This window comes from Notamacropus eugenii, chromosome 3, assembly GCF_028372415.1.
Source record: "Notamacropus eugenii isolate mMacEug1 chromosome 3, mMacEug1.pri_v2, whole genome shotgun sequence".
NCBI lineage: Eukaryota > Metazoa > Chordata > Mammalia > Diprotodontia > Macropodidae > Notamacropus > Notamacropus eugenii.
In genome coordinates, this window is record NC_092874.1 from 298,049,878 (window position 1) to 298,059,764 (window position 9,887).

The window sequence follows — 9,887 nt, forward strand, 5'->3', positions numbered from 1 at the left end:
TATGTAAAACATTCCTAAGCCTTACGTTGAACCTATCAGCTATCACCTTTCACATTGAACCTATCACCTATCACCTTTCCTTATATGGGTGTCTTCTCCACTGGACATCCGGAGCCAGGACAAAGAACTGCCACGTTGCAAACAAAGACGAGACCCTTCCTCCTGAAATCCATCTAGTTCCACCCCTACTGACAAGCCCCTAGGTTATCTAGGCAGGCTCTCAGTGTGGCATCCTGAAATGGATAGGGGTTGGCTCTAACTCGTCCCGTTACACCTGCCCATACAGCTTATCTGAAAATCAGCCCCCAGTGCTGACTTGATGGAACTGGAGGCTAGGTGGCTGTGGAGACGTAATTGCTAAGATTCTGGACATAAAAATCCCTTTCTGCGTCCAGAGCAGCACATGCTTGATCGTGCCACCTTGGAGCAACTGAGATCTCACAGATTCTCAAAGTATACCCTACTCTTGACAAAGGACCCAAGAGTCAAGTAACTGGTTGGGAAAATGCCCAAAAAGTGGAAAAAAAATAAGACCAGAGAAGGTTACTTTCTTGGTGAACAGATATCTCTTCCCATCCTTTCAGATGAGGAAGAACGAGGCTTACCGTCAGGGAAAGACATAGAAGTCAAGGCTTCTGTATCCCAAACATCCAAAATCAACATTCAATGGGCTGAGGCCATGGCAGAGCTCAAAAAGGATTTTGAAAATCAAGTTAGAGAGGTGGAGGGAAAACTGGGAAGAGAAATGAGAGAGATGCAAGAAAAACAGGAAAAGCAGGTCAACACCTTGCTAAAAGAGACCCAAAAAGATGCTGAAGAAAATAACACCTTTAAAAATAGCCTAACTCAATTGGCAAAAGACGTTCAAAAAGCCAATGAGGAGAAGAATGCTTGAAAAAGCAGAATCAGTCAAATGGAAAAGGATGTCCAAAAGCTCACTGAAGAAAATAGTTCTTTCAAAATTAGAATGGAACAGATGGAGGCTAATGACTTTATGAGAAACCAAGAAATCACAAAACAAAACCAAAAGAATGAACAAATGGAAGATAACATGAAATACCTCATTGGAAAAACACTGACCTAGAAAATAGATCCAGGAGAGACAATTTAAAAATTATGGGACTACCTGAAAGCCGTGATCAAAACAAGAGCCTGGACATCATCTTTCATGAAATTATCAAGGAAAACTGCCTTGATATTCTCGAATGAGAGGGCAAAATAAATATTGAAAGAATCCACCCATCACCACCTGAAAGACATCCAAAAAGAGAAACTCCTAGGAACATTGTGGCCAAATTCCAGAGTTCCCAGGTCAAGGAGAAAATATTGCAAGCAGCTGGAAAGAAACAATTCAAATATTGTGGCAATACAATCAGGATAACACAAGATCTAGCAGCTTCTACATTAAGGGATCAAAGGGCGTGGAATATGATATTCCCAAAGTCAAAGGAAGTAGGACCAAAACCAAGAATCACCTACCCAGCAAAACTGAGTATAATACTTCAGGGGAAACAATGGTCTTTCAACAAAATAGAGGACTTTCAAGCATTCTTGATGAAAAGACCAGAGCTGAAAAGAAAATCTGACTTTCAAACACAAGAATGAAGAGAAGCATGAAAAGGTAAACAGCAAAGAGAAGTCAAAGGGACTTACTAAAGTTGAACTGTTTACATTCCTACATGGAAAGACAATATTTGTAACTCTTGAAACTTTTCAGTATTTGGGGAATTGGTAGGATTACACACACACACACACACACACACACACACACACAGACACATGCACGCACACACACACAGAGCACAGAGTGAATTAAATAGGATGGGATCATATCTTAAAGAAATGAAATTAAGCAGCAAGAGACAAATATATTAGGAGAAGAAAGGGAGAAATGGAATGGGGCAAATTATTTCTCATAAAAGAGGCAAGCAAAAGACTTTTCAGTGGAGGGAAAAAGAGGGGAGGAGAGAGAAAAACATGAAGCTTACTCTCATCACATTCGACTAAAGGAAGGAATAAAATGCACACTCGTTTTGGTATGAAAACCTATCCTACAATACAGGAAAGTGGGGGAGAATGGGATCAGCAGGGTGGGAGGGATGACAGAAGGGAGGGCAGTGGAAGGAGGGAGCAATTTGAAGTCAACACTTAGGGAGGGACAGGATCAAAAGAGAGAATAGAAGCAATGTGGGGCAGGATAGCATGGAGGGAAATATAGTTAGTCTTACACAACACGACTATTATGGAAGTCACTTGCAAAACTACACAGATATGGCCTATAGTGAATTGCTTGCCTTCCCAAAGGGAATGGTTGGGGAGGGAGGGATGAAGAGAAGTTGGAATTCAAAGTTTTAGGAACAACTGTCAAGTATTTTTCTTGCTACTAGGAAATAAGAAATACAGGTAATGGGGTATAGAAAGTTATCTCTCCCTACAGGACAAAAGAGAAGATGGGGACAAGGGAAGGGCAAGAAGAGAGGGCAGACTGGTGATTGGGGCAATTAGAATGCTTGGCGTTTTAGGGGGAAGGGGAGAAATGGGGAGAAAATTTGGAACCCAAAATTTTGTGAAAATGAATGTTAAAAGTTAAATAAATAAATTAATTTAAAACACAAAAACAAAAAACATGAGTGTAGGAAATCCCTGGATGTGGCAAATGCCAAACAATCTCAGCCTAAAATGTATCTTAATGGATAAGAAATGATTGGTTATCGATGTGGGAATCATTTCTGAATAATATATGCAGTCAAATCATCTTGTTAAAGCAGAGGACAAAACCCCCAAATTAGAGAGAAAGATAAGATGGCATGCAATCCAAATAGCTTCAACTTGACCCACTCAAGTAAGTGAAAAGTGGTGAAAAGTAGGAAACAGAGGAAGGAAAGGGCAGAAATTGAATCAACATAAAGCAATTGCCACCTAGAGGAGGTCAAAATATCCTAGAAAATATTTAGCCAAGCACCACCTGATCCCATTATCAAATAGAGAAATGTGGCAACCAAGGGCAACACAGGTTTAGAACATGACCTCGTTCCCAAAACCTGAATTAGGGCAATGGAAGATCATGAAGAAAGATCCCCTCTGCCTTTATAAAAACGGAGAAAAATTGTGGAAGGAAAAGCTAAATTTCCAGCAATCTAGGTGTGAGATTGAACCACCCCGAGAGTATATATCAAAAACGAAACTGCCAAGGAGACAACAAAAATACTAAAAATGCAACAGATGTGTTGGTGTTTCTGTAAGAAATGAGGTTACCATTGACCACATTTGGATGTTTCTGTCCCTCATGTACTCTGCCGGATTGAGGAATGTTTATTGATTGGGTACATTGTCTACAAGAGGCACATTCACTTCCTTTCTTTCACTCTCTTTACCCTCTGTAGTCTGGCCTCCAACCTCATTATTCCACCCAAACTGGTGACTTCTTGACTGTCCGATCCTCTCTCAGTCCTCTCTCAGTCCTCATCCTCCATCCATCGCTCTGCAGCTTTTAATAGGATCATTCAGTCAATAAATATTTATTAAATACTTATCATGCACCAGGTGTGTTAAAAGGTAGGAATAGAAAGAAAGACAAAAACAGGGTGCCTGCCCTCAAGGGCCTCACAATCTGATGAGAGAGACAACGTGCAAAAAATGAGTACAAAGAATGTACTGAAAAAGAGGAAAAAGTCAGCAGAAGACAGAATGAAGGCGAGTTGGGGGAGGCTTCTTGTAGAAGGTAAGATTTTAACTGGTGCTTGAAGGGAGCTAGGGAAGCACAGAAAAGGAGGGACAACATTCCCAGCATGGAAGATGGACAGTCATGTGCAAGGAAGAGTCAGGAGGCCAGTGTCACTGGATTGAAGAAGTGGGGAGTGAAGTGGGAGATGAGTGGAAAGGCAGGAGAGGGCTAGGTTAGGGAGGGTTTTGAACTCTCGTTCAGAGAGGATTCTGTATTTGATCCTGGAGGCAATAGAGAGTCACAGGTTTATTGAGGAGTTGAGTGGCATAGACCTGCACCTCAGGAAAATCAGTTTGACAACTGGAAGGAGGAGGGAGAGACTTGAGGGAGGCACATCCACCGGGAAATACTGCAGTAGTGCAGGCATGACCTTTCCTGTCTCTAGCTTTGACTTCTTCTAGTGGGTGGAATGCCTGTTAGTGAAGGTTGTTGTGTAAAGATGGCTAAGTCTAAGAACCATACCAGCCACAACCAATCACAAAAATGGCACAGAAATGGCATCAGGAAACCTAAGTCACGGTGATACATGTCTCTGAGATGGGTCAACTCCAAGTTTCTGAGAAACACATGCTTTGCCAAGAAACACAAGAAGGAGCTGAAGAAGATGTAAACCAAAAAAACCAAACAATTCCCAAGGTCCAAGCAGAAGCCATGAAGCCACCAAGGCCTTCGAGGTCAAACTTCTTAGGGCTAAGATCCCTGAGGCGAGTGCCCAGCATGCTGGCCACAAGATGGCCACTAAGCATCCAGGCCCTAGGGCTGCCACCAAACGTCCAGGCTTCAGGATCATGAAGCCTGACTCTAAGGCTCCAAAGCGCACTGACCTTAAGGTCACCAAGTCTGCCATCAAGGTCACCAAGTCTGATCCCACGGCAGCCAAGTCTGATTCTAAGGACACAGAGCCCAGTGATTCCAAGGCTGGGAAGCCTGCTGAGTCCAAACCCAAAGATGCTGGAGCTAAAATTACTAGTCCCAAGCCTTCAAAAGAGATGTTTCAAAATGAAAGAACTTGTTTAAATCCTAAAACATCATTTTCCCCCAGCCATGGTATGATTCTTCACTACTTTGTACAAATAAAATAAATGGTGAGTCATAAGAAAACAACAGTGCACAGGAGATGAGGCCTGGACTAGGGTAGGGGCAGCATCAGAGAAGAAAGTTCTGTTTTTGAAAGATGCTGCAGAGGTGAGCCTGAGGAGAGATGGTGCCAAGGTGAAATCTGCAAGAGATGTTGAAGGGTGAAATCTGCATGACATATTGGAGAGGTGAAACCGATGAGAGATGCTGTAAAGATGAAATCTGTGAGAGATATTGGAGAGGTGAAATTGATGAGAGGTGCTGCAAAGCTGAAATGGACAAGAGATGTTGGAGAGGTGAAATTGATGACAAATGTTGCAAAGCTGAAATGGACAAGAGATGTTGGAGAGGTAAAACTGATCAGAGATGCTGCAAAGATGAAATCTGAGAGATGTTGAAGGGTGAAATCTGCAAGGGATGTTGGAGAGGTGAAACTGATGAGAGGTGCTGCAATGCTGAAATCCACAAGAGATGTTGCAGAGGTAAATTGGACAATCTTTGGCAATCCCTTGGACAGAAGTTAGGATTTGAAGATGATGCCAAGGTTAGGAGCCTGGAAGATGGTGGTGCCCTCTACAGTAATAGGGAAGGTAGGAGGGGAAAGAATAGGGGGAAGATGAAGAGTTCTGTTTTGGACATGTTGAGTTGAAAATGTCTACACGACATCCAATTTGTGGCATCAACAAAGCAACGAGAGATGAAAGACTGGAGGTCAGCACAGGGTTTTAGGCAGAATAGGTAGATTTGAGAAATCATGAGCATGGAGAGGGTGATTCAATCCATGGCAGCTGATGAGATCACTGAGTGAAGTAGAATGAAGAGAGAAGAGTAACAGACCCAGGATTGAATCCAGGGTCTTCTTCTCCTTCCCACTCTTTTCTCTCCAGGTTTTCATGAGTCCAACCTCACCTGTTTTTCTTCCTTCATGTTTGACTGCCCTTTCTCAGTCTCCTGGTCGGGATCTTCATCCAGGTCATGCCTGTAAAGAGGCTGGGCTCCCTAGAGCTCTGTAAAATCTCTGCATCTCTGCCTACTGGATTGGACAGGTTACCTTTAGGTAATTGTAGGACCCAGATTAACTTACTTTCCTTTTTAAACTCTTCCCCCCCACCACTTCCCCCTTAAGTTAGAAGCATAGAGGCAAAGGTTTATTAACCTCACTCTCCCTTCTCTCCCATCTCAAGGTGAGCTCCAGCCTATTCTAAATGTCCCTTAGGTAACCCTGATTTTATGTTCTTGCCCCATTTGTGCTTTGTGCCTCAATGAGACATTATGGGCAAGTGACTCTGGACAGAGAATCCTGAACTCTCCCTTCCTGTTCACTGCTTTATATAAGGTGCATGAGTTCATCAAGCAGGTGGGAACTGCTCCATCAAGAAAGCCATTTCCAACCTCAGTTGAACAAGAACTTTTTCAGACTCTGAGCACTATCTCTCCTTTGGTCCACGAAGCAGTTTGTTTTCGTGACAGGAGGGCAGAACTGCACAGGATAAAAATGTGCATTTCCTGCCTACGCTGCCAAGATCCCAGATCCCTTGTAAAATGGTGTCTGATGAGCTGCTAGTCTTTGCTTGGATCAGAGCAATTCTGCAAAGTGCAGTCAGATTTTAGCACAGTCTGAATCTCAGATGACAGGTGGATTTGGAAAGGGTTAACGGGTTACATTGCCCTACCTGTCGAGTGCTGGCTAATGAGCTGATGCCAGCTCCCTGGGAGGTCTCAGGGGAATTGTCCTGATTGCCCCAGGGATCTCCCCTTTTCTCCGTGCTTGTTCAGCATTTTTATCAACGACTTCAGTGAAATAGCACAAGGTGTGCTTGTCCAAATGTGCCAATGCTAGAGCTGGGAGGGAGGGGTGGAGATGTCACATGACTGATAGGATGGAGGAGGTTTCAGCTAGCTAAAATTTAGGATTCTATCCAAATGAAAATATCCAGTGGAGGTAAAAGCAGAGTCCTCAACAAGAATTAGAAAAGAAAAACCAATGAGTGGGGGAGGGTGATGCAGCCATGGCTCCTGTTAAAGGATTTGGGGATTTTAGGGGATAGCAGTGTCTGTGTGAATCACTAGTTAAACTTGATGGTTGGAATGACCAGTGCCTTCCTGAGGGGCATGGAGAGGCCTACGATCTAGGAAGGGGGGTCAGTAATAGGTCAGCCCAAGTCTGTCCTGAGGAGACCACAGCTAGAGGGCAGTGTTCAGGCCTGAGCATCACAGTGTGGGAAAGAAATGACCAAGGTGAGGTGCATTCAGAGAAGGGTGAACAGAATGATGAAGGGCTCCAAGAACATGGTGTAAGGCCCTTGAGAAGCTGTCAGAGGACCATGAGAACTGTCTTCAGGTGGCACAGGAGATGGAACTCTGCACCTGGAAGCAGGAAGATCCAAGTTCAAATTCTCCCTCAGATACTTACCAGCTGTGTGACCCTGGACAAGTCATTTCACCTCTGTGCCTACATTTCCTCATCTGCAAAATGGGTCTAGAAATGGTGCCTACCTCACAGGGTTGTTGTGTGGATCAAAGGAGATATTTGTAAAGTGCTCGGCACAGTGGCTGGCACGCAGTAGCCACTCTCTAATGCTACTATTTGAAAAGTGATGTGGAAGGGGGATTAGCGTGTTCTGCTTGACCCAGGATGAAAGAACGAGGAATAGTGGGTGGAAGATGCCCAAAGATAGATTTCAGCCTGATTTCAGGACAAATTTCCCAACAACTTGAGCTGTCTGAAAGTGGAAGAGGACGGCTGGCAGTTTGTGACGTGTTTAACCCTTGCTGGAGGCTGTCAAAGGCATGCTGGTGACCCCTTGTTGAGAAGGCTGTAGAGTATATTCTTTCTTTACACCTGAGTTGAAGTGAATAGCAATGCTCAGATAAAGTGTCTGCTGGGTGGCAGGCCTTGTGCTAGCTATGGGGGAGACCAAGGCAGACACAAAGCTCTTTTCCTTAGAAAGCTGTCCTGCTCCTGAAAGATGGAGCAGGCACACAGAGGAATGTCTGTCTGGATAGGTGTGTGTTTATGTATGGATATGCAGACACACACAAGGAAGTATAAAACATCAATTTGGGCGCACTGAGGGAGGATTAAGACCAGGAGAGGCCTTGGGTGAGCTTTAAAGGAGCAGGCAGAAATGAGAAAGCCTCCTCTGGTTCCCTTACCCAGCTTTGCTTCTCCCAGCCCAGGCCTGGGCTTAGCTCCCTCTCGATGCCCAGGACAATCCCTCCCAGGCCTCACTCAGCAGCAAGGAAGCCGCCCTTTAACCAGGGAGTTTCTACCAGAATACCACCTTCTTTTCCCCACTACTCCAAGTTGGCCTCAAGAGCAACAGGTGGACAAGGAGAAGCCACAGATCCCAGAGAAAATTTATATTTGCATAGGCATAAATTAGAATTTGTTGATTAAAAAATCAAAGTAAAGAATTAAACAGTAGCCTTTGTGATGGGGAAGAACTAAGACCCCATCTGTAGGTTCCTATGCAGGGCTGCTCAGACGCCAGCTTCCTGGTAAGCGAACAGAAGCAGAGGGAGCAAACTGGGTTGAGGGCCAGCTAGGGTCAGCCTGCCACTGTCTGCTGGTGACCCCCAAAGCCTGCAGATGAGTGAGTGCCCCTGCTTGCTTCAGGGACCAGTGGCCAGCCCTGTGGTGTGAAGGCCTGCCTTCCCTCCTACAGTAAAAGGCAGGAAGGATGGCAATGTCACTGTGAGGATCCGTGCCTGACAGCCTGCCCCCCACCCCAAGCTGGAGCTGGAGTGAATATCACCCTGGGCCCCAGGGGGAGGAAGCCGGAAATGAAGCCCGTAGCTTTTCTGTCTGATAACAAAGAACAAAGAGATCTATGTATAAATATAAATATCTATCTATATACATAATACAATGGGCCCGCAGGGCCAAAGAATTTGCCCTTCCCCTCCCATCCCAGCCTTAACTCCAAAAAACTAACCCCAACTCTATCCCAATAAACTTAACACCAGGGAATTGTGGCCAGTCCCAGATACTTCAGATTTCAAAGACTGCCCCCATCATGCCCCATGGTAAAGAGAACTATGCATGCTACCATGGACGGGAGCTTTAGCCACCTGCTGGGGCATGCCCAAGACAGACTGTCTACCAGTCTGCCCTTTGGAACTGCCCAAGTTGTCATGCCCTCAATAAACCAAGTTCTTTGACCTAGACTCTTGGGCAAGGTAAGCTAAGGTGGCCTAAGCTGTGGTTCTGAGTGCTGCTGAGCATAATAAGGCCCTCATGATGTCTTGACTCACACCTTCAACATATCATACATAGCTGTGTATACACCTCCTGAGGGCAGGCAGGGCCTGGTAGGGAGCTGGGCCACCTGACCCTCAAGAGGATGGGGAGTGAAACAAATAGCTGAGCTGGTGATCTCCTCTCCATCAGAGAGGGCAGGGTGGGGCCAAACTGCTCCATGGTGGTAGGCTCCCACCTTGTATCTCTCCCAGAAGCCACAGTGGCCATAAGGGATGAAGTGTGGGAGAGGGCGAGAAAGTGGGATGAAGTGCTTGCTGGGGGAGGGGAGGGGCTGAAGGGGGAAAGAGGGGAAAGGCCCTGGGGGGGAGAGGCTAATTGGCAGGCTTCCCATGGACCCGGAAGCGGTAAATGCAGGTGTACTCAGGGTGACCCCAGTTGCTTAAGATCCGAAGTTCGACCACCTGGTATGGGGCTGTGTCATTGCCCTGTGGGAAGAGGAGACTGGGGTCAGGAAGGCTCGTGATCCCTTGGTGGACATCCTGACCCCAGAGCCCGTCCCCCCCAGGCCTTCTTCAGTGGCTGAATGTTATCCCTCAGGTTGCTATCAGAACCATGGGGTCCTGGCTCAAACTGCAGCTCCTAGCAAAGCCACAGCATCCCCATGGCTGGTGATCTAGCCTTCAAGAGCACCAGCCTCCCTGGGGCACTGTGGGGCCAGCCCTCCATACCTGAAAGTGGAAGGTCTGAATGGACTCCCCAGCATTATCATAGGTAAAGTGCCCGAGGGCCACCCCTTCCGACTGTGAATCTTCATTTAGCCCCTACAGAGAAGGAAAAGCAAAGGGAAGGGATGGATGGATGGATGGATGGATGGATGGATGG

General features: G+C 45.8%; 1 long non-coding RNA gene across 1 annotated transcript; it reads right to left on the minus strand.

Annotated features, from left to right (window-relative positions):
* Nucleotides 1-8,149: 8,149 nt before the first annotated feature.
* LOC140534746 (uncharacterized) lies at nucleotides 8,150-9,813 on the minus strand. Its single transcript, XR_011977445.1, has 2 exons — nucleotides 9,734-9,813; nucleotides 8,150-9,490 (listed from the first exon to the last, which is right to left on the minus strand). It is a non-coding gene; the product is annotated as an uncharacterized lncRNA (long non-coding RNA).
* Nucleotides 9,814-9,887: the final 74 nt, after the last annotated feature.